General features: G+C 39.5%; 1 long non-coding RNA gene across 1 annotated transcript in view; it reads left to right on the top strand.

Annotated features, from left to right (window-relative positions):
- Nucleotides 1–2235: 2235 nt before the first annotated feature.
- The window catches only part of LOC114054373, a 31794-nt gene continuing 11643 nt past the window's right edge, over nucleotides 2236–22386 (top strand). The window contains exon 1 of the long non-coding RNA XR_003570471.1: nucleotides 2236–2270. This is a non-coding gene — a long non-coding RNA (uncharacterized LOC114054373). The remainder of the gene's footprint in view (nucleotides 2271–22386) is intronic.

Genomic DNA, 22386 nt, shown 5'->3' on the forward strand with positions numbered 1-22386 from the left:
TAGTCCCTATCCTTAAAGAGTTTATACACTAAAAGGGGGGGGGGATGAAATAATCATGCATGTATATATGTGCATACATTTATATATACACATACATGTCTACATATGTATCTACACATACAAGTAAGCATGATGCAAAGTAGATTGTAATGAGCCCAAAGTAAAGATCTAGACAAAGTTGGAAAATTTTAGGAGTGCTAGATTATGTCTTTGTCTCAGGACCTAGAACTTAGTAGATGGTCAATATATATTTTTTTGAATGAATGAGTGAATGAAGGGTAGCTAGATTCCCAGTCTAGCCTATAAATGCGTTTCTAACCTATAAGGTTGCTGTCATTGAACAGCTTAGCTAGGATTTTCTTAGAGAAGCCAGGTACTTCTTGTTTTTTAATTTTTTGAATTTTAATAGTTTATTTTTTCTCAATTACATGTAAAAATAGTTAACTTTTTTTTTTTTTTTTTACAATTTTGACCAGTTGCTTCTTACTGTGTTTGTGTTTTAAGTAGCCCTAAATACAGTTGAAGCCAATCGTACTAGAAAAAACTAAGAACTCCTTTTAACACTAATCTATGGGGAAAAATGTATTGGAGATCTGTTGTACAACTTGGGATATGTGTGTGTATATGTATGGGGGAAGGGTGCCTAGGTGATATGAACTTATACTTGGCATCAACCATATCCTAAGCTTTAACTTGGACAATGTTACCATGCACATGTCTAAACCATTGCTCTCGAGTTCAGGCCAAGTCTGTTCCTGATACTTCCCCTGTGGCAGAGTAGGTAATCCAGCCGGGCTTGACAACTTTGGATATTTTTGGCCCTAAAGTCTTTAAATTCTTATTATTGAAGTATCAGTTACACTTTCAGATTTGTTACTGCTGTCGTCTGGGACAAAGGTTCATATCAGCGTAAAGCAGGTTTTTTATTCTGAGATTTGAGTATGAAGGCTTCAGTGAAAAATTCACTTCGCTCATCTAACATTAACTAATGTTAGATGCACTTCGCGTGCATGAGAAGGCCCAGAACGCCGTGCATTTGGAAGCAGCGTTTCTATCTGCAGAGGCAATAGAGTCAATGCTTAAGGGACTTCCGCTTCTCATACTCAGTACAGTCACAGGACACTCCAAGGGGGAGCGCATTTTGAGCCACTTAACAACTCTATTAAACTTTCATTCATTGGATTCTTTTCTCAAGTCAAACCATGTGTCTGAAACACCCACAGGGCCCCATCTTACAAGCCCCCAGACTCAAAATATAGCTGCAGAGTTTGTTCTGGGCCTTCATTTTAAACCAACAAAAAGACACTTGCATATATTCTCTAGACCCCACTAACGATCACAAAGCAGAAACTGAAGGGTAGGTGTGAAAGAGGAAATTTAAAAGAATGAATAGGGCAATCAATCCATGGCTTGTGACCGACTCCTGGGGCTTCTGCTTCTAAAGATTCCATATTAGAAGACAGAAAACTTGCCCCCATCACCACGTTGCACATAAAGGTCTCTGTGGGTAATATGAGAAAGCTTAGAAAACTGCATATTAGTATTATCTATGTTTTATTGTATTTTTGTTTATTTTGTTAAATATTTCCCAATTACATTTTGATTTAGGTCAGGCCACATTTGGGAGTGTTGTAGGCTGCAAGTGTATTTGATACCTCTGGCCCAGCGGTACCTTGACCCCAACAGTATTTTCCTCACCCTCCCTACTCCCTTTTCAGCTTCCTTTTTATGAGGCAGCTAGGTGATATAGTGAATAGAATGTTAAGCCTGAAGTCAGGAAGTCCTGAATTCAAATTCAGTTTCATATACTTGTTTATCCTTTGTGTATTTTTTGTTTTTTGTTTTTTGTTTTTTTTTGGTGAGGCAATTGGGGTTAAGTGACTTGCCCAGAGTCCCACTGCTAGTGAGTGTGTCTGAGGCCAGTTTTGAACTCAGGTCCTCCTGACTCCAAGGCTGGTGCTCTATCCCCTGCGCTACCTAGCTGCCCCTTGTCCTTTGTTTTTGAAGAGGCCCAATGACCTCACAGACAGTGCCTTGACTTGCTTGTGAATTGGATTTAAGTGAGATAGAGTTGCACAAAGTCATTAGCTTCACTTTCTCTTCCAGAGTCATCAAACTCCAGTGACAGGACAAAAATCAGGACAAGTGGAATGCAGTGGATGACCTTGGTGTCTTCCATATCCGACCAAGCTCTAAGCAGCCTTCGTGGCCTTTGGAACAAATTGTTCTCATTTGCCCATTCCACCAGGAGAAGTCTTCATGTGCTTGGGGTAAATATCCCCCTAACTCACTGAGGGGTTTGAGGTCGGTTGGTTACCCTCAGCCTAGTTTAGCCCATCTTCCATGATGGTTTACCAGGGTGTGGCTGCTGTTCATGCTATAGGTGAGAGTTGGGTGAAAGGTGGTTGAGCAGTCCTGAAAAAGGCTATGCAGGCCCTCACACCAGAGGTGCTGGTCTTCCTGGTGACCCTGGGCAAATCATTTAACCTTCATCTGCCTCCATTTCTTCACTTATAAAATGGGGACAACAATAGGATGTACCTCCCAGGGTTGTGAGAATCCAATGAGATGATAATTCTAAAGGGCTTAGCACAGTGCGTGCAAGGAGTAAGCACTATATAAATGTTAATTATTATTATTATTATTGTTGTTGTTGTTATTATTATCAACAATGGGATTGTCCCTTCCAATTCAGTCAGAGAAAGATGTTGACAGTGTCGATACTTTAATGTATCGGTACCTCATTATCTTTTATTATGTGCACCTAGGTATAGGATTGGGGGTAATCAACTGATCGAAGATCCACTAACCACCTGCATTAAGTTTAGAGTTTTTAAAAGTTGGTGTATTAATGGAAACTGGTGAATTTAATACCAACAGGATGGGTAACATAGGAGACAGTTGTTGCCTTTGTGCTGTTGTCTTCGTGAACTTGAACCTGGTAAATCTGAGGCAGTTCCACTATGTTTCTCTGATTTTTTTGTGAGGTTAGACCAGACCAGAAAAATGTAGGTTGTATTCCTAGACACCCAGGCAACTGCATGGAGACATCTATTTGTTCAAACAAATATTATTGAATACTTGCTATACTCAAGAGTGCTGAGCCAGATTGAGGAAGACACAGAGATAAATAAGATCCAGTCTCCACTCTTTTATTCATGTAGGTTGTGTTTCCTTCCAGCTCTGAAATTCTCTATGTGATCTTTACAAATGATGTGTGTGCAATGTCCCTTTTGCAGCAAGTTCAGTGACTTTATAAGGGAATCATTGATTTTTTTTTTGATGTGAGGCCTAGAAGCCTAGAAAAATTCATCAGATGGGCACAGTGGGTTGGCACTCCCTTTGCCACTTATTAGTACATTGGCCACAACGTAAGAGATGAATGGTTTATTAAAAGGAAAAAATGATAAACATATGCGGTAATGGGAAGGCCATAGTAACCTACAAGCCTTCAATTTCCTTTTTTTTTACTTAGACATTCATTCCCCCAGTGTCACCATGTCAGGATAATAAACTTCTTTATTCACAATGGGGGCCTCTCTAGGCATTGATAACTTCCATGATGGAGGTGGGCCTTCTTCCAGCATCCTTCCTCTTCTGATGTGTTCTGCTCATCCCCCTTCCCTACCATGAGCCCTGATGCACTGCCCCCTTGTCCAGCTCTTCGTGACCCATTTGGGGTTTTCTTGGCAAAGACACTGGAGTGGTTTGCTATTTCATTCTCTAGCTAATTTCTACAGATGAGGAAACTGAGGCAAACAAGGTTAAGTGACCTGCCCAGGGTCACACAGCTAGGAAGTGTCTGAGGCCAGATTTGAACTCAGAAGGATGAGTCTTAACTAGGCCTGTCATTCTATCTATCCACTGTGGCACCTAGCTGCCATTATGTGCTGTCCCCTACTGGTGGGTGCCAGGGGTCACACAGCTAGTGAGTATATGAGGTTGGATTTGAACTTGGGTCCTCCTGACTCCAGGGCTGCTGCTCTATCCATTGCGCCACCTAGCTGCTCACTACCATGAGGGGAAGAGACTTTTTCTCATATTTCTTAGTTCATTAACAAGTTCCCTCCTCGGTGTCATAGGGATGATGCTAATTGTAATAAAAATTATGGCTCAAGTCTAGGGTTTCCTTCAAAAGAGAGAAATAAAAAAAGATATTCAACATACACTAGGAATCAGGTATGGGACAGATAATTTATTCCTACATAGAAAAACATGCTAAGCATGGAAGAATCAGAGCATAAATTAAGAGGATTCAGTAACTTACCCTTAAAGGATGAGTTGCAAAGTTAATATTTAAGCCACATCAGAACATAAAGCAATTTTATAAAACTGCCGGTCAGGCAATTTACATTTCAGCTTGCCTGAAATATGTCCAAAAACACTTGCTATATGGGTGAAATCCAGGCCAGGCTTGCGATAATTCTCTGATCTGTGGCTATCCATTCCAATACAGAAGCTTCTCTTACTGTCAACCACTTCTCCTACTGTCAGCTGGAGCTTCCAGTCTCAGGACTTTCATATTTCTCACATTCACAAGGCCAATCAGTCAATCAATCAATAAAGATTTATTAAGCACCTACTACATGCCAGGCACTGTATAAAGCGCTGGGGATAAAAAAACGAGGCAAAACAGAGTCCTTTCCCTCGAGGAACTTACAATAGAGGAGAAAACATACAAACAAAGCAAGCTATATTTAGGATAAATAAGAAATAATTAAGAGGGAAGGCCTTGGAATTAAGAGGGGTGGGGGAAGGCTTTCTGTAGAAAGTGGATGGGACTTAAAGGAAGCCAGAGAGGTGCTGCTCTTCTGGAGCAGCAGAAGAAGAGAGCTCCAGGCATGGGGGACAGCCAGAGAGAATGTCCTGATCCAAGCGATGGAGTATCTTGATCATGGAAAGCCAGGAGGCCAGTGTCACTGGATTGAAGAGTCCATGTCTGGAAGTAAGGTGTAAGAAGACTGGAAAGGTAGGAGGGAGCTGGGTTATGAAGAGCCTTGAAAGCCAACAGAGCATTTTGTATTTGCTCCTGGGGACAATAAGGAGCCACTGGAGTTTGAGTAGAGGGGCATTGTGACATGCTAGGACCTGTGTTTTAGGAAAATCACTTTAGTGGCTGAAAGGAGGCCACCTAGTTGTAAGAAAATATAAGGGGCAAGGGCTTCCAAGGACCCATGTATAAGCTCCTTTAGTTGTAGCCCTTAGGCATTAGGTGCCACATGATGGGTTGAGAGAGAGAGACAGAGAATGCTTTATCTTTATTTATCCTTCACCAACCCTCACTGGAGAGCCTTGCCAGCTGGACAGACAGAGAGACTAGTCTGGAAACTTTCTTTTAGCAGAAGCAGGACCCCACTTCTTTGCCACTGTTTTGGGGTCAGAAAGATACAGGAATCATTTCAAGTTTGCCATGTCATTCTAAGATGGCAAGTCCTTTCAGCACTGGTCAACCACAGGGTCAGATGAAAGTAGAAAATTCATCCTTCCCCCAAAACCCAAGCGATGAGTACCAAGTCTTTGAAATCTCAGTAACTTTACAGGAGATCTCTAGATTCAGGTTTCCTTGCATTGCCCTTAGAGGCTCGTTCAGACTTGTTAATTTAATATATGCTATGGAGCTACTTATCCCAACTCCACTTTCTTTAGGGTTTAGGGGCAACCCCAAGAAGATCCGGGAGTATTTTTTCACAAATCCCCACCAGTTATGGTTGTTTCCATGATCATCAGTTAATATGTGAGTCAGACTTAATTAGCTTTTAGTAAGATGATGCTGTTAAAGTGCTGCACTCAATGTGCCAGCAAATTTGGAAAACTCAGCACTGACCACTGGATTAGAAAAGATCAGTTTACATCCCAATCATAAAGAAGGGCAATGCCAAGGAATGTTCAAAGTTACCAAATGATTGTGGTCATTTCACATGTCAGCCAGGTTATGCTTAATTAAGATTATGCAAGCTAGGCTTCAGCAACATGTGAACCTAGAATTACCAGAACAAGCTGGTTTTCCAAGAAGCAGAGGAACTAGAGACCAAATTGCCAACATTCACTGGATTATGGAGAAGGCAGGGGAATTCCAAAAAAACATCTACTTCTACTTCATTGACCTCACTCAAGCCTTTGACTGTGTGGATCACAACACAAGGTGACAAGCCTCAAAGAGATGGGAGTACCAGATCATCTTATTTGTCTCCTGAGGAACTTGTACTCGGGCCAAGAAGCGAGTTAAAATCAAACATGGAACAACTGATTGGCTTAAGATTGGAAAAGGAGTATGACAAAGCTGTATATTGTCATTTTGTTTAATTTATATGCAGAATACATCATGTGAAAGGCTGGACAAATCAAAAACTAGAATTAAGGTTGCTGATACCACTCTGATGGCAGAAAGTGAAGAGAAATTAAGAAGGCTCTTGATGTGAATGAAAGAGGAGAGTGCAAAAGCTGGCTTGAAGCTTAACATTAAAAAAATAAAACAACTAAGATCATGGCAACTGGTCCTATCAATTCCTGGCAAATAGAGGGAGAAGAAATGGAAGCAGTGTCAGATTTTATATTCTTGGGCTCAAAGATCACTGCAGACGGTGACTGCAGCCATGAAATTAAAAGATGCTTGCTCCTTGGAAAGCTATGGCAAATCTAGACAGCATACTAAAAAAGCAGAGACATCACCTTGCTGACAAAGGTCCATATAGTCAAAGCTATGGTTTTTCTAGTAGCAATGTATGGCTGTGAGAGTTGGACTATAAGAAAAGCTGAGCACCACAGAACCAATGTTTTTGAATTGTGGTGCTGGAGAAGAGTCTCTTGGACAGCAAGGAGGCCATATCAGTCAATACTTGAAGAAAATAATTCAGGCTATTCACTGGAAGGTCAAATTCTGGAGCTGAAGCTTAAATACTTTGGCTGCATAATGAGAAGATGGGACTCATTGGAAAAGACTCTGATATTGGAAAAGAGTGATAGCAAAAGGAAAAGGGGAGAGCAGAGGATGGGATGAACAGATAGTATTATGGAAACAATGAACATGAACTTGGACATGAACTTTGGGAGATAGTGGAGGATAGAGTTGGACATGACCGAAAAGCCAAGAGTTATTTACTAAGATGGGCAGCTAGGTGGTACAATGGATAGAGCACTGGGCTTGGAGTCAGGAAGACTCATTTTCCTGAGTTCAAATCCAGCCTCAGACACTTACTAGCTGTGTGACCCTGGGCAAGTCACTTGACCCTCTTTGCCTCAGTTCCTCATCTGTAAAATGGACTGGAGAAGGAAATGGAAAACCACTCCAATATTCTTGCCAAGAAGATCTCAAATGGGGTCATGAAGAGTCAGACACATCTGAAATGACTCAACAACAATTTACTGAAGTGGTGTAGTAACAACATTTGGTATAAAACAAAGTCTCTTTTGAAACACTCTCCCACAAATATAGAGTCCAGGGGAAAATGAATTAAGGCTTAAATAGCATACGTGGCAAAGGAGTGACTCACACCTCTTAGGAAATCCTTTTAATGGTGTCTTCAAGGTGTTTCCCTTACGGATGATGGAGCTTTTCTGCTGACTCCTTGTGGAGCTCTGACTCTGTCTTTCCTCCTTGCCTCCAGCCTAGATGCCACCAGATTCTGTTGTTCAGGTGATGCTGCCAAGGCACTAGGAAGTCCTGGAGTCAGGAAACAGAGGGTTCAAATCTCACCTCAGATGGCATATTTGGGATCCTGGGCAAGTCACTTAACCTTTCTCAGATTCAGTTTCCTGGTTTGTACAATAGCGATGATAATAATAAACATAATAATGACAATTACCTCTCAGAGTTGTTGTAACATATGAGATAATGAGATAATGTATGTAAACCATTTTGCAAACCCTAAAGCAATATATATAAATTCAACCTATTATTAGAAGAGCTCTGAGGTCCCTTCCCACTCAAATTTTGTCAACAGTCAAATTGAGAGACTTTAATATACTTATCATTTCACTCCCGTTCTGAAGGAAACTGTACGTAAGCAGCTCCTAAAGTATTAATACCCTGGGGGCCTAACTTCATTTTTCCTTACTGCAAGCACAGGCTCAGAGCTCAGAATTCTTTCCTCAGCACCTGAGTTAAATATTTTCTTTCTTTTCTATAGAAGTGAAAAAATTTTAAATTATTTTTCTTCATACAAGTGTATTTGTCTCCATCAAGCTGCTTATTATAGAGGCAGCTTGGGACGGTAGATATGGTGCTGCATTGGGAGCCGGAAGACATGGGTTTGGATCCTGATTTAGCTACTTACTTACTTGCTTGATTCAGTTTCCTCATCTGCAAAATGAAGGGGCTGGAGCAGATGACAGTCCCTTCCAGCTCTGAATTAGTAAGCAGCCAATGATTTCAAATCCTTTGACAAACTTCTCTGAACACCAACAGAAGAGAATCTGTTGCCACATTCCCTTCTAATTCTGAGTTTTCCCAAAATTCTTCTTAAGTGTTTCTTTATTTTCACTCTTATTGCCTCATGCCTTTCTTAAGAATTTTGAAGTTTGCTTTTGAAATACAGTTTGATTTTCTTCTATAATTATGAAATTTTTTCAAGGTTGTGTGTTGGGGGAAGGAATGTATTTAGACTTTGAGGAATAATTAGAAATTATTTTAGACCTTTATATTGTCATTAATGTGTATGTTTATCCTGTCTGATATAATGAATTATTATTGATAAAAACCTTCCTTTGTTCTTTGGGAGACTCAGTTGCCAGGCTGAATCCCAGATAGTTTTGGTTAGCTGGACAAAACTACAAAATCATGGAGGGGTAGAATATGTGCTGATAGTTTTGTTTTGTTTGCTTTTAATAGCAGTTAAAGTGCTTTGCTAGGTCTGTTATCCCTTTTGATCCTCTTTACCACCCTTCAAGGTTAGGTGGTACAGATGTTATCTTCATTTTAGAGAAAGAGGCAGCGAGGTAGTTCAGTGGATAGAGTGCTGGCCCTGGAGTCAGGAAGACTGAATTTATTCTTTTCATTATTTTTTTTTTCTAGGCAGTGGGGTTAAGTGACTTGCCCAGGGTCACACAGCTAGTAAGTGTCAAGTGTCTGAGGCCGGATTTGAACTCGGGTTGTCCTGACTCCAAGGCCGGAGCTCTATACACTGCACCACCTAGCTGCCCTGGAAGACCTGAATTTAAATCCATTCTCAGACACTAACTGTGTGACCCTGGGCAAGTTTCTTTACTGTTGTTTGCTTTCATCCACTGGAGGAAGAAATGGCAAACCACTCCATTACCTTTACCAAGAAAACCCCACGGACATTGTTAATGTGCTATGGTCTATGCGGTCACAAAGAGTCAGACACAACTGAACAATAACTACTTTGTCAGTTGGCCTCCATCCTGCTATTTTTGATCCTTTCCCCCATAAATTTTCAGTGCTCTTCCCCTTTAATTTCCTTTTAGTAAATCTAGTACATGTTACATATCCCCATTAGAACTCATTTTGACAAACTCAACAGACATTTAATAATTGCCTACCTAATATATCCATAGTATAATGGGTGCCGAGAATACATCCAATTCTGAGATCTAGGATATACTCATTTGTTGTGTTGCCCATTTCTGTAACTGAAAATGTACAGCTGCCAACAGAGTAGACAGTTGAGGCTATCAGAGACAACTATCCTATTATAATAAAACGAATGATCAGGTGTGGCCATTATCTATTACACGAAATGCAACTTGGCAGCTAGGTGGCGCCATAGTGCACAGAGCACTGGGCTTGGAGCTTGAACCTGAGTTCAAATGTGACCTCAGATATTTACTAGCTGTGTGACTCTGGGCAAGTCACTTTACCTCTGCCTGCCTCTGTTTCCTCAGCTGTAAAAAGGGGCGAAGTAGTATCACCTACCTCCCAGGTTGTTGTGAGGATCAAATGAGATAATATTGGGTACAGTGCTTAACACAGTTCCTGGCACATGATAATCTCTCTATAAATGTATTATATTACATTAAATTATATCATATTATATATTACATTTTATTTTCTTATACTGCATTATAATGTTAGCTATTACATATCATTTATTACATTCTCATCATTGTTATTATTATTGTTGTAACGATAAAAAGGTCTGATGCAATAAACCACCACTGAACGTTACAGTATTGGAGTCAAGCACAAAACTTCTTGGGTGCAGATCAGTGCCAGGGTGTCACTTTTTACAAATGGCACAATTGGAATTCAAATTGCAAAATCCGTGAGCCAGGAAAACAGGATTAGTCTATTACTGAGTTTCAGAAGACGACAGGCAGCAAAACTTCTTCCTTGTCTTGGTCACAGCATACAGCATGGTCTGGCCCTTTAAAAGTGGTCGGCTCTTTCTGCACAAAACAAAACAAAACAAAAAAGAAACCTGAGGGAAGCTTGACAACAACAGAAACTTGAGCCCTCATTTGTAACTGACTGGCTACGCTCCACTAGCCTAACGTATCTGTTATCTCTTCTGTAATCTCTCCGTGCCAGCTGCAGGAACTCCTGTGCTTTTCAAAGCAAAGAGATGCAACATGTCTGTCTGGGTTGGTGGTGGTTCCAAATTGACTTCTGTCCCCATCCCCTGACCCTTCCCCCATCCAGTCAGTCACCTTCCTTATGCTTAAAGTCACTACTTTGTCCCCTATGTTGAACAGAACCATACAGATCCATCTCACCTCCCCCAAGGCTAGAATTGCAGAAGTTAAAGCCTGGCAGTTATACCAGTTACTCATGCATCTGTTCTAGTCTTTTCAATTCACCAGGGTGCTTGCTTATTCTGGGGTTCTTTGCACCTCAAAGCACCTGTGCTCTGTTCTGTTAGTGGCTGTTGGGGCAAAGCTTCGGTGGCCCTTCAAGCACATGTAGGCAGCGTCTAGAGAAATAAGAGTTGGTATCCTAAAACATTCGTCTGCCGCTGTATCATGCCATGTAATAGAATGAGTTAGTAAGGCTTTGTTTTTGATTGTTTGCTTTCAAAGCAGGAGACCTTCTTGTAACCGCCCTAAGCCAGAGAATATTTCCTATCAAAAAAGGAGCCGGATCTAACAATGAGATTGCAGGGCCTCGTCTTGTCCAATCTAAACCTGACATTTAATGGAGGGTGGAGATGATCTTCATGACATTCTGTCTTGCACTTCCATCCATGCCTTTGCTCAAGCTTTCCTTCATACCTGTAATGTTTACCTTCCTAATGTCTACCTACTAGAGATTCTACTACCTATCAAGGCTCAGCTCAAGAGAGCTTTCTTAATTCTACTAGTTGTGGTTGTTTAGTCCAGTCTGACTTCACGATGCCATTTAGGGTTTTCTTGGCAAAGATACTGGAGTGGTTTGCCATTTCTTTCTCCAGCTTATTTTTATAGATAAGGAAACCGAGGCAAACAGGGTGAAGTGACGTGCCCAGTCACACAGCTAGTAAGAGTCTGAGGCCAGATTTGAACTCACAAAGATGAGTCTGCCTGATTCCGGGCCTGGCAGCTATTTGCTGTGCCACTTAGCTGCCTAATTCTAGTTGTAGTTATACTTAATACTTAATTATACTAAGATGTACTAAATGCTAAATTATACTTAGTTATACTAAATACTTATTACTACTAGTAGGTCACCCTGCCTCAAATAAAAAATTTTTTGTTTTTGTTTTTGAATATATCCTGGATTTAATTACCTATAAAAGCTTTCTGTCTCCTTTCCCCCAACCTCCTTGGCATGTAAGCTGCTTCAGGACAGGAACTAACTTTTATATTTGTGTTTCAGTAACAGGCACATAGTGATTGCTTAATACATGAATGTTGATTATTTGATTGGTTGGGGGTATTACCCTGTGTGCAGGAAAATCTGCAAAGGGAGAAGAAGTGATGAAATTGGTAAGAGTATTGTGCTGAGAGTTAAGACCTGGGTTCCAGCCTGGATTTTCTCACTAGCTCACCACCATTACCTTGGTTAAGTACTTTCAACTCTCTTGACCTCCATTTTCCCATATGTAAAATGGGAAAAGTAGGTTTGATGATCTCTAAGGTGTTTTAACAGTTTTGATAGTCTGTGGAAATCTCTGAATTTACTTGATACCCTAGAAACCACTTCCCTCCTCTTCAGATGTGTTGTAGAGCACTAGGGGGAACAGTATAAGAGATTCTGAGGTCATTGTCCAGCTATCAAATAGGTTTATTTCTTCCCCACAGGTTAGGACCTGGACAGCCAAAAGAACAAAAGGTCCAGCAAGGTGATGGGCTCCTGTTCTGCAGCATGATTAAGTCTAGGGCATAGGTAGATAGTAGGTAGAGAGCAGAACTGACCCAGTCCCAGGACCTTGACCTAAAAGGCTAGAAAGGTATTCACTTCCAAGTTGTGGTAACTGAGAATAACATGGTTTGCAGCAATGTAGGAGGAGCTAGTGCTTTGGAAGGGCCTAATAGGGCCAATAGGGGCAGTTTGGTGGCATGGTGGATAGAGTGCCAGGCCTAGACAGGACACTTACTAGCTGTGTGACCCTGGGCAAGTCACTTAACTCTATTTGCCTCAGTTTCTTCATCTGTAAAATGTTCTGGAGAAGAAAATGGCAAACCACTTCCGTATCTTTGCCAAGAAAACCTCAAAGGGGGTCATGAAGAGTCGGACACAATTGAAAAAAATGACTGATCAGAACAGAAAGAGCCAAGCTCCCAACATACCATTACTGTTGATGCTATGGCTCAGTTGAATGGGGACGTGTTAGGGCTGGCAAGGAGACAACCCTGATACTTAGGGTATGGATAAGCTATGTGCATAAATAAGTATAATAATAAATATGATACAAAATGGAAGGTGACAAAGTTAGAGGGGAGAAAGCATTTAGTAAGCACTTACTATATGTGTAGGCGCTGTGTTAAGCACTTTACCAATATTATCTCATTTGATCCTTACAACAGCTCTGGGAGGTAGGTGCTGTTATTATCTTCATCTTACAGTTGAAGAAACTGAGGCAGACAGAGGTTAAGTGACTTGCCTAGAATCACACAGTTAGTGGATGTCTGAAGCCACATTTGAACTCAGGTCTCCCTGACTCCGGGCCCAGAACTCTATCCACTGTACCACCTAGCTGCCCCTAGAAAGTGCTAAAATAAATTTGAGGAAGGACGGGTTACTTTCACCTAGCAAGATCAGGGAAGGCTTCTTGAAGAAGATGGTATATGAACTGGATTTTGAAGGAAGAAAAGGGTATCAACAGTTGTTGATGAAGAGACTATATTCCAGGTACTTTTCTCTTGCTAAAAGTCTCAGGGAAAAGCCAGGATAGTCTGGTTTTGACTGAAATGGAGAGTGGCTTAAGGGGAGTAATGTGAAAAGACACTGTAAAGGTGGTGGGAGTGCTTTAAATGCCAAGTGAAGGAGTTTGCATTTTATCCTATAGGTGATGGGAGTTATGGATGGTTTTTGAGCTGGGGAATGACCTGATCAGACTTGTGCATTAGAAGAACTTTTGGCAGCTATATGAAGGATGGATTCCAATGGGGGGAGATTACAGGCAGGAATGCTAATTAGAAGGCTATTACCACAGTGAGAGGAAATGAGAGTGTGAATTAGGTGGGTGGGAGCACCCTGAGTGGGAAAAGATCTGGGCAGTCTCCTATGGAAAAAGAGACTTGACCACTGATTGGATTTTTGGGAAGAGGGAGAAAAATATCAAAAAAGGTAATATCTGAGTTCAAAACCTGAGTGCCATTTACTGAAATAGGTAAGTTAGAATGAAGAGTAGGTTTTGTGGGAAACATAAAAAGTCTAGATCTAGAAGTGTTAATTTGAAGTCTAATTTGCCCAAGATATTTCTTGCCTACTTGAAAACCTATTGGTCTTATAGGACCAGTAAGTATCCTGGGGTTTATTCATAACTTTTCATTACTAGTATGCAAACATAAAATCTTTCTCATAACTTCAAACATCAGATGTGATTCTATCATTTTGAATTTTTACTTTTTTTTGGTAACCATATTGCAATTAGTATAAGCAGTATATCTGGCAACCATATTGCAATAAATATAAATATAGTCACACAAATCTCCAGTGTACCTACTGCTAGGGAGGCATTCTTAACACATTTCTGTTTACATTTGTAAATGGCTTAGTAACATCTTAATTGTATATCTTTTATCATAATACTAAGTAACAAGGAAAATATATCTTAATTTAATCCAAGTTTGAAAATAAATGATCACATTTCTAACCACATTTCTAAATATCTGAACAATATTTAAGTATTCTATATGTTGTGTTGTGATACTTTAGACACATGTCATTGTACACACAATGGAAAATTGATTCTGATTTAAAATAAAGGAATTGTAGAAAAAGGACTAGCAGATTCTAGGCCTAGATTCCAGCTCTCTCTCTCTCTCCTATTTAGCACTTGTACAACCTTGAGGAAGTCACTGCAACTTATTGGGTCTCCATTTACTCATCTATAAAATGGTGATGATGTGTCCCGGGCACTTCATCTCTGTAACCTTTAGAATAAAATTAAAATGTGAATTATGATGGTGCCAAAGGAGAAACACTCAAAGTGAAAGATATACTAAATAATACTATCATTTATGTTTTTGTTTTCGTTCAGTTGTTTTTAGTCATGTCTGAATCTTTGTGACCCTGTTTGGGGTTTTCTTGGCAAAGAAAATGGAGTGGTTTACCATTTCCTTCTCCAGCTTATTTTACAGATGAGGAAACTGAAGCAAACAGGATTAAGTGATTTGGCCAGGGTCACACAGCTAGTAAGTGTCTGAGGCCAGATTTGAGCTCAGGAAGATGACTTCAGGCAACACCTAGCTACCCTAATATCATTTATACTAAATACTTAACAGAGGAATAGGATAAAGACTATTTTAACATCTAAAGAGATTGGAAGTCATGAGAATGTGAGTTATGAAGTAGATGACAGTTCTTTCATAAGAAAAAGTAGAAAGAGAATGAGAAAGATGGGAGCACTTTCCCAAATATTAAAGACAAATTGGAATAGAGAATGGAAAAGCGAGAGGGAGAGTTCATGCTTAATCAGTTTAAAATCTCAGGGAAAAGAAGGAGCTAGGAAACTCTATGAATTAATACTAATTAAGCTGATTAAAGAGAACAATGGGGCCAGACCAAATATCCAGAGAAAGAGAACACACTAATAATTTGGTTTCTCAGATAGTTTTTGCAAAGACACACACAGAGGAGGGAAATCAGCCTTCCCTCCACACCCCCAAAGGTCTTTGTTTTATTATAAGCTTAAAAAATAGCAACAAACAGGAATATTTCCATGAAAAAAGAACAAAAACAAGAGTTGTTTATGAAATCATGAACGTCTATTACATATATAGTATTTATTTTTAAAAGTGCAAATTTAACATGGTAATAACAACATTGCCCTCCTTATTTGTGTTCCCTTATGATTTTCTTTTGCTTTCTTCTGTGTATTTTAAAAATATTTTAAGGACTTTTTAAAAAAAATCTCTATCACAACAACCCTGCAAGGGAGCTGCTATTTATTATACCCATTTTACACTGGAGGAAACTGAGGCACACAGAAATTAAGTGAGAAATTGCTCAAGGTCATACACCTACCAAGTATCTGAGGCTGAATTTGAACTCACTTCTTCTTTAGCCGCTGAGCCACCAACTACTTCTAATACAGAGTTGAAGTGTCTGCCTTATGGCCAGACAGTTAGTTAGTGGCTTAATTGGGGTTTGAACCTAGACCTCTTGACTCTATAGTACTATACTATAAATTAGGAAACCCAGATTCTAGTCCTGGCTCAATCACTAAATACTTGTGTGACCTTGGACAAATCAGTTAACTGTTATGGACCTCAGTTTCCTCATCTGTAAAGTGACAAAGTTGGACTAGATCATGACTAGGCTTATAAATATGATTTAGAGGAAAACTTAGACATAAGTCCTATCCTATTTGTATTAGGATATTTTCCTACAGCAATTGTAAGTGAAGGATATAAGCCAAAGAGAGAAAATGACCCTCTTGGAGTGGGTCAGACCCCCGTAGTGAACCAGGTGACGTGAGCCCAGAGGCTTGGGGGTCTGTGGTCCATGGGTTCCATCTACAATGAAGGAAGGAAGATTGTTCTGTGTAAATTTTGTGTGAACAAAATTGGAGAAGTCATGCTTTACCTACTCAAGAAAAGAAACAATTTACCGCATAATGTGGGCATAGAAATATGTTACTAAATACAATTCATATCTATTCACTAAAGCCAGTCTTGCAGAACTTTGTCCTAGAAACACCTAGTGGTTCCATTTAATTCATCTCAACAATGTAAGTTTCTTGATGATGTTTCATTTTGGTTTGTATCCTCAGCACCTAGCATTGTGGCTAACACATAATAGATGCTTAATAAACTGCTTTATATATGTTATCTCATTTGATTTTCACAACAAATCAAATAAAGCACCATATATCCTGGAGACCAGGGCTTTTTTTCCCCCCCTTTTCTTTTTATTCCCATCATTTAGCACAGTGCCTGGCACATAGTATGTACTTAATAAATGCTAGTTAACTGAGTAGTTGATTTGTGTGGTACTTTGTAGATGTTAAAGTGCTATATAAATGCCAGTTATTATTATTAATAGCTAGGTGTTACTGACTTCAAGAGATAGTGGAGGATAGAAGGGCGTGACATGCTGTGATCTATGGGGTCATGAAGAGTCAGACACAGACTGAATGACTGATCAACAATAATAGGTTTAAAATAGGTGCTATTATTGTCCCCATTTTACATATGAGGACTGAGACAAACAGAGGTTCAGTGACTTATCTAGAATCACACAGCTAATAAATATCAGAGGCAGAATTTGAACTCAGTTCTTCCTGACTTGAAATCCAAAACCACCTTGTTGCACCTAGCTGCTTCTATTAGTCGTAGTAATAAGTCCTATTCCCAGTCTTTATCAAAGTATTGAAATATTTCTGGATTCTTAAAAGTTTTCAGCAGAAAGCAAACTCTTGGCCGGAGAGACTTTAAGAGTGGACTTGGCAACAGACCGTCTTTCCAAAGGCCAGGCTGTTATTGTTGTCATGTCTGACACTCCATTACTCGTTTTGGGGTTTTCTTGGCAAAGATACTGGAGTGATTTGCCATTTCTTTCTCCAATTCATTTTATAGATGAGGAAACTGAGGCAAATAGGGTTAAGTGACTTGCCTAGGGTCACACATCTGGTAAATGTCTGAGGCTAGATTTGAACTCAGGTCTTCCTGACTGCAGGCCTGGCACCCTTATCTACTGAGTCATTGAGCTGCCCCCAAACCAGGCTAGCTAAGTATGTTTACCACCTGGGTGTTGGCCAGTAGAAGATGAATTTTTTGGCCATCCCAGTCCATGAAACATTAAAAAAACACACAATAGTCTTTAGTCCTGTGTGTCCATCTTCTAGTTTTACAGTGACAACAGTGAGCTAATGGAAAAGATATCAGTTTTTAGCCTATCTGTAAACATTAATTTAACAGGTATCAGTTAAGCAAGATGTGTGGGTTTTGTCCATAGTAGAAATAGTGACATGGTTAGAGTTAGAGCTAATCTTTTTTTTCCCTTGATAATTGATTCATTTATTTTTAGTTTTCAACATTCACTTCCATAAGGTTTTGAGTTTTAAATTTTCTCTCCTTCCCACTTCCCCCCCCTCCAAGATGGCGTACAATCTGATATAGACTCTACATATACATTCATGTTAAGCATATTTTCCCATTAGTCATCATGTAAAGAACAATTAGAACTAATGGGAGGAACCACAAGAATGAAGCAATAAAACAAAACAACAAAGGAAAAGGAGAGTAAATAGTATGCTTCTATATGCATTCAGACTCCATAGTTCTTTCCCTGGATGTAGACAGCATTTTCCATCATGAGTCTTTTGGAGTTGTCTTAGATCCTTGCATTGCTGAGAAGAGCCAAGTCAATGTAAGTTGGTCGTTGTACAATGTGGCTGTTACTGTGCATAATGTTCTGGTTCTGCTCATTTCACTCGGCATCAGTTCACACAAGTCTTTCCAGGTTTTTCTGAAGTCTGCTTGCTCATCATTTCTGGTAGCACAATAGCATTCCATTACATTCATGTACCACAACTTGTTCATCCATTCCCCAATTGATGGGCATCCCCTCAATTTCCAATTCTTCGCCACCACAAAAAGAGCTACTATAAATATTTTTGTACACAAGGGTCCTTTCCCCATTTGTATGATCTCTTTGGGATACAGACCTAGAAGTGGTATTACTGGGTCAAAGGGTATGCACAATTTTATAGCCCTTTGGGCAAAGTTCTAAATTGAGTTAAAGCTAAGCTTAAGGTTACTACCGATGGAACTGAACCACATTTATATTGAAATTTTCACTAAAAAGGAAATGAAGAAACAAAAGATATTGCAACTAAATGGAAAGACAAAGACAGGTTGATGGTTTTCCTCAGAGAGGCAACCAAAGGAGTTGGTTTCATTGTGCACCCAAAGGCAACCAGAAACATCATTTCATGGGAATCTTGTGCTCATGACGTGTAAACAGATTAAGCAATGTAAAGATAATTGGTGCTGATGTACCAGTGTCTGTTACAGAGTCTGAAGAAGTAGACAGATTCTTTGAAAGCTTGACAAGATCATCTAAATGAGTGAAGTTATTGTGAACTGATCTAAACCATTCTGGAGAGGAATTTGGAGCTATGGCGGAAGGGCTATAAAACTGTGCATATCCTTAGACCCAGCAACACCACTGCTAGGTCTCTATCCCAAAGACGTAATAAAAGGGAAAAGCACCTATTTGTACAAAAATATTTATAGCAGTTCTTTGTGTGGTAGCTAGGTATTAGAAATTGAAGGGATGCCCATCAATTGGGGAATGGCTGAACAAGTTGTGGTATATGATTGTGATGGAATATTATTGTACTATAAGAAATGACAAGCAGGGTAATTTCAGGAAAACCTGGAAAGACTTATATGAACTGATGCAAAATGAAGTGAACAGAGCCAGGAGAATGTTGTACACAGTAACAGCAATATTGTATGATGAAGAACTGTGAATGACTCAGCTATTCTCAGCAATATAATGATCTAGCTTATGATAGGTCCTTGTGTGCGGCTTTTTGACTAGTGCAAGTTTTACAGAACAAATCCTTTTATTAAGGGGACTTGTTCTGTGAAGTTTGGATTCAGTCAAAAGGCCACACTTGAGGACCTAGAGGGCCACATGTGACCTGGAGGCCGCAGGTTCCCCACCCCTGAGATAATCCCAAAGGCCTAATGATGAAGCATACTCTCTACCTTCAGACAAATAATTGATATTGCTTGAATTCAAACTGAAGCATGCTATTTTTCCACTTTCTTTCATTCTTTTTCTTTTATCTGAGTCTTCTTGTACAAAATGACTAATATGGAAATGTTTTACATGATTGTACATGTATAACCTATATCTGATTGCTTACTGTTTTAGGAAGGGGGAAAGGAAGAAGGGGAGGGAGGGAGGAATAAAATTTCGAACTTAAAACTTAAAAAAAACCAAAACAAATGTTTTAACAAATTGTTCTAACATGTAATTGGGGGAAAATAATGTATATGCATATACAAAAAAAAAAGAGTCAGACACGACTGAAAAGACTGAGCACCAACAGATGCCAGAGTGATGATACAAGATTTAGATAAATTATATTCCCTGCTCTAACAAAGCTTATGTGTATTAGTCATTCTGGTCTTCACTGTCTTCAAATAGAATGAAATAAAAAGTGATTCTCCAAGTGTTAAAAAAAAAAGAAAGAAAATGTCCTTTAGAATGAAAAAAAAAAAAGAAAGATGCCAAAGGTTATAGACAACTCCAAACTTTCACACTTGTAAATCATGAACCCTTTCATCAAGAATAGAGCTGAAAGACATCGGACATGATGAACATTAAAAAAAAAATCACAAAAACATAACTGACTAGAATTTAACTGATAGGAAGTATCTGGTCTTCTAATGTGGAAATCATTTAAGGGTAAGATGTGTCCAGTCTAGTAATTGATTTATCAGTGTAATACCTGTTTAGAGTGCACATTTACGTTTATGGAGAAGAGTGACTAATGATGATGATAATAATGATAGTATTTTTTAATAATACTTTAATGTTTACAAAGCACTCTTCCTGTGTTAACATTTAATCCTCACAACAACCCTGTGTGGTAGGTGCTATTTTTATTCCTTTTATTACAGATTTGGAAACTGAGGCAGAGAAAGGTTGAATAATATTTCTACTTGCCTAGGATCAGAGAGCTAGTGTCTAAGGCAAGATCTGAACCCAAGTCTTGACTCCCAGTCTAGCCCCCTATCCATTGAGGCCCCTAGTTGCCTCTATCAGCTTCATTATTATGAGTAATAGTGCCTCAGGAAGGGTGGAAAAGCAGTTGGGGGGAAATAGGCTTAGAGAGTCTTTGGTTTGAGACCCAGTTAAAACAGTTATTCCCTGAGAGATTTATAGACGAAACCAGTAATAGACATGAAAATGGAACAGTTCTTTGGAAATTCTGCAATGACCTGGTCTCACCAATGGCCGTAGCAAAACCACCACTTTTGGACTTCAATGCCCCAATTGCTGGGATATTTTGGGAGGAATTGTCAATGGTACTTAAGAAGATGAAGTTTCATTGTATGGGCTGGTTGGTTTTGTTGAATTTTTTTTTCTCCCTTTTCCTTTAAAATCTTTGTTGCAAGAAATAGCCTGCCCACAGGGCAGGATAGAGGGGGATGTTTGGAAATCTTTTTTCCTTTCTTTGTACACCCAGTGCCTGGCACACAGTAATAATAAATGCTTGCTTATTAAAAAAAATGGAGTTAAGTCTTGACTAAATACTCCAATGTCTCATCGATGTTGGTACTCCAACATTGTTGGATATACAGTGATATAAATTGCAGTGATATAGATTGCAATCAATCTATGTGTGTCCATTGTGTTCAACCCTTGACTCAACCCCTATAAATTCACCCCAAGGGATTCCTCCCACCTGGTGGGGTTCTTTCCTGTATCCATAGGCTCATAGATTTAAAGCTAGATGGCGTCTTAGAGGTCATGGAGTCCAATCCCCTTCATTTTATAGGAGAAGAAGCTGAGACCCAGAGGAGTTAAGTGATTTGCCCAGGGTCACATGGCTGATAAGTGTCTGGGGGGGGATTTGACCCCTAGATGTCCTGACGTAGGTCTGGAGCTCTCTTTACGTTGTGTGAATACCGGTAAAGTATTCTCAATGACCAGTTGGCCGTTGTTCTCATCGCATGACTTGCCCATCGTTTTTCTATTTATACATTTCTCTGGTGATACCCTTTCCATCACTTCTTTTGCATGATGCCTCACTTAGAATATGTTGTAGTCAGCGCGTGCCCATTGGGTGCTATTTGATTTCAGTTCCTCAGAGACTGTAGAATTCCCTTACCTGAAGCTAGGCAATATCACTGGGGTCAAAAAGATGGGACTTTGTTTCAGGGAAAAGCTTCGGGCCAATAAAGAACTGGCCGATCTCTCCCTATGGTAATTCAGCCTTCAAATTTCCTTTGATACTTATTAGCCATATGACTCTGGGCAAGTCCCTTATCCTTGCTGAGCCTTGATTTCCCCATCTGCAAAATGAGGAAACTAGATCAAATACTCTCTGAGGTTTAGCTTTAAATCTGTTGTCATTTGATCCCCATTTGGTTCAATTCTAGACTTGGTTCATTGTCTAACCATGGTGTTTGCACTACTGGATGAGCTCTGTAAATTGTCCATATAACTCCGCATTTTGGAAGATAGGTATTTTTCATCCACTTGGTTTTTCCTGTGTGGATAATTACTTCAACTCTCGTGGGAGCTTACTGATTTCGTTTAGGAGGCTCTGTAGTGTTGTAGAGCTTGATACAATTAGTACAAAGTCATTTTCAAATGGAAGTATTCGAGTATTAGACCCTGAACAGGATTTTCACAGTAAAAGTGGTGAACATCTTTCAGATCATATCTCCCTGTGTTATACCTCACTTAATATCAATAATTAGAGAATCATTTAACAAGGTTACCTCTATCGTTATATCTTTCAAGCAATCTGGCATGATTTTCTCATATGATTGGAAGAGACCTTACTGGAGAAGAGCTTTTAAGGTGACATTTTGCTCCACTCAATTGAATTCTCTTTTATTATTAACAAATAACGTGCACGGTGGGATCTTGTACTTGCTATACCTTTCAATCAGTTGTGTGATAGTCAAGATGTGGTCAGCTCTGGAGTATCATTTGCAAAACTACTTGTTCCCTTCTGATATCTTCATCAAAGACATCCCTGATGCATGTGCTGTTGTTTAAATCTGGTCTCAGATATTTACTAGTTATGTAACTCTGGGCAGGTCACTTACTGTTTGCCTTAGTTTCCTTATCTGTAAAATGGGGATAATAAG

Source organism: Vombatus ursinus, unplaced genomic scaffold (assembly GCF_900497805.2).
Source record: "Vombatus ursinus unplaced genomic scaffold, bare-nosed wombat genome assembly UNPS02014813.1, whole genome shotgun sequence".
Classification (NCBI taxonomy): domain Eukaryota; kingdom Metazoa; phylum Chordata; class Mammalia; order Diprotodontia; family Vombatidae; genus Vombatus; species Vombatus ursinus.